The sequence below is a fragment of the Pteropus vampyrus genome, unplaced genomic scaffold (assembly GCF_000151845.1).
Source record: "Pteropus vampyrus isolate Shadow unplaced genomic scaffold, Pvam_2.0 Scaffold51, whole genome shotgun sequence".
Lineage (NCBI taxonomy): Eukaryota > Metazoa > Chordata > Mammalia > Chiroptera > Pteropodidae > Pteropus > Pteropus vampyrus.
Genome location: NW_011888832.1, coordinates 4,874,929 through 4,878,429, shown reverse-complemented (window position 1 = coordinate 4,878,429; position 3,501 = coordinate 4,874,929).

The following is a 3,501-nucleotide window of genomic DNA, read 5'->3' as shown; positions in this document are numbered from 1 at the left end:
GCAAAGATAAAAAATGGTGTGTTAGAACATGCAAGCTGCTCACGCCAGAGGGATAAACTGTGCAACTTTGTAAGTTAGTGCGCTTCTAGTTGTAAAAATTGGAAACCCCAGCCCTAGGCAGCGTAAGCAATAGATGGAGTTTATTCACTTACATAACTGGAAAATAGAGGTTTCTATTTTAGAAAATAGTACAGGTTTCAGGTAGAGCTTGACCTCGTGGCTCAATGATGTCACTAAAGTCCAGTCTCTCCCTTATGGTTCCAAGATGGCTTTCAGTGGCTTTCAAGGCTTTGGGCTTGATCATTCACATTGGGAGGGACGAGAGAGTGCTTTTCTTCTGGGAAAGAATCTGTTCTAAGATTGGCTTAAGTGGCGTGACGCGTATGTCCAACCCTGTGCCAGTCGCTAGGGCAGGTGGAGGGAAGCTTCTGCTGATGCAAAAGGTCCAAGAGGAAGTCAGGAAGGGGAAAGTAGGAAAAGATGTGAAATGATCACAAAAGTGATCACAACAGTGATTCGATCACAAAAATCAGAAGGTGTTGGTGTGGGTAGCTCGACTTTGGTGCGACTCAAGGAGGAAAATACTTAGCGGTAACATTGGTGGCAAAATGCATGCAGGGCTGTAAGCCGGCTGCTGTCCGCCGTGACGTTGTATTTCTGTGCAAGGTTTACTTAGTCGATGCTTTGCAGTCTCTCTCTGCCAGCACCGGGGCAGGTACACGGTTGGGCTGAGAACAGGTACTCACACATGACCATGGAATGAATGCACGAGAGTGGCACAGGGTAGGACTCCAGAGCCAACAAGAGCTGGTGCTTTATTCAGCCCCTTTCGTGGCCAGTTCCCCTTTGTCCCTGTGGTGGGTAAGGCAGGCAGCATGAATGTCTCTCTCGTTACATTTCCTTATAATCTGGACGTGATCCAAGCTCAGCGAGTGTCACGCTGACCCACACGGTAGACCTGTAACAGACCTGAGCGTCTTCTTGTCGTCATGACTTACAGTGCACACCCCGTGTTAAGAGCCTGTTTACTCCTATGCACTGCACAGGTTTTCCTTGGGTCAGTGTACTGTGTCACAACAACCTAGCAATTTGCATGTTCTTTCTGATTATCTGGTAATTAAACCCAGTAAGTACAAACATACTGTAATTATCGTGTAACCGACCATCTGGACGGAGAGATGGAGATAACTGTGTATTTACGCTAGAGCTGTGTGATAATTATGACGTAACGGAATGATCAGCCGTGAACGAGAAGAAGGATTTGCGAGAAGCATGATCATTGCTTTTTTCAACATTAATTCTGGCACAGATTTTTTAGAAACAGCCAGAGACGTAAGGAAATTGGCTGATGAGTCCCATCAGGATGGAGGCATTGAATGCACACCCACCGATAGGAAGTAAACGTGCTCACTCATTTATTCCGATCTTGTTTACACCTCATTGGACGACGCTAAGCGTTTTATTTGAACTGTTCTCCCGTTTGCATTGGACTCACCAGTGCCTATCAGTAAATGGAAATGTGTTTGAGTATGGTCGCTGTTTTATTTTACAGATCTTAGATTCGTGGAGGAAATCAGGTGTTCAACCACAGAAAATGCTTTCCCAGAGTGGCATTCGTACTGTTTTAAAATCGTTTGCAAAATGCACTTACCCTTTTGGATAGCACCACAAATAGTATTTTTAACAGTGAATGTGCGAAACATGAAGCCTCGCTCCACTTTGACTGTGATATGTGTCACATTATACTCTGATATGACACATATGAAGAAAAGGAAATAGTGGGCCAAGTAGGGGAGAGTGGCCGATGGCAGCAAAAAGTAACTGTCATTGCAAGAATAATACAGTAGGGTTGGATCACGTGAGCTTTCATGAGATTGAACTACTGTATTTCTGTCAAATCTAGGGTGCTGAGCAGGTACAGTGATGGGTTCACATACCACTAAGAGGGAAAAAATGTCATCAAATCAATCTTATGCAATGTTTTCTTATCATTAGAATTTTGAAATTAAATGATTTGAAAGAGCTTTGGTACACGTATTTAGACGTAATTTTAATTACAACTCCTCTTGGGACAACATAAAGAAGAAGTACATCGATGGGGTGCTCCTAAAGTGTCTTCACGTGGAAAGCCCAACGCTTTCCATTTGCTCTTGGCCTCTGAGATTTCAGCATCTGTGTTCATACGGCATCGTCCTCTGCCTTGTGCACACTGGTGATTCAGCATTTTGCTGAAAGGGTGACTGGCTATTGTCTCTGGCATTTTCTTCCCAGGCAATTACACCCATCCTGCAAATTATGCAGCATTATTTGTGGCTTAGGCATTGGTGACAGTTCTGAAATTTTATTTGCTATTATCATTGAGTAAGCTTTCAAAAGTCTTTCTCTCTGCAAATATTTGTAGAAATATTATATGAATAATATAAAGAGTCAAATAAAACCAAATAGTCTTTTTTTTTTTTTTTTTTGAAATGACAATGACTCAAGCTAAGATTCCTTCAGTATGAGTCAGGCAACAAAATCTTGATTGAAATGGATTATTGTGAGTTAATGAAACATTATGAAACATGTAGGATTTACACTTTAAATATTTTTTATTAATCCTTATAATTTTATTTAGTATCATTTTTTTAAAGATCCTGTTCATATCTCGTTATTAGTCACAATAACTATATTTTTGTTAAATTTTTGTGGACGAGGAACTTGACCAAGTCTGAGTTGGGATTCATCGGGATGAGTGAGACTTGGCTTCTGTCTCTTCTTGTCTACCCAAACTGCACAGGAATATCACGGGGGCTCCCCAGAAATTACTAGAAGAAGTTGGTGAAAGGAAAAGGTGAAAATCACATGTACCTATTTAGCTAGAACTCTTTGGTTAAAAGTGAAAAATTAACTGCAGAAAGATGAACCAGAAAGGAGCACCTATCAAGGCTATAGGATGCAGGGTGCATGTATTGGTCGCTTTTGTAACATCTACTCTTTGCCTCCCCATCTCCACCCCAAAATGCCTGCGTTTTCCCATGGGGAAATTCTTCTTTCTCCTTTTTTCAGTCATGTGGTGTGGGAGGGATAGACCCCACCCTTTGCTCCAAAGGACAGTTCCAATTGGTTCAATCTAAATAACATACGTTATCTCCTCGTTCATTTGTTCAGGGGCAGGCAGGTGGCCTAGTTTGGGCCAAGGAGAGTGAATCCCAGGACTTGGACCGGGCCAACTCGAAGGGGTTCTCTCTTCCTTTGGATAGCAAGGGCTTTGGTGTGAGGTCTGGAGCTATCGCAGCCATTTTGCTACCACCAAAGAGAAGCCTAAAGCTGCAAAGGACTCTCTGGTTCCTGAGAATGAATTCTACATCACAAAGGGGACTAGGGAGAGACAGAGCGAAACTGGGTCCTTGGTTGCATTATTTCAGCTCCCAAATCAGCCCGACCTAAAGCCAGAACTACCTCTGGACTTTGCAGCTCAAAGAGTGACATTCAGCAATATCTTTGTTATAAAAGGTCACT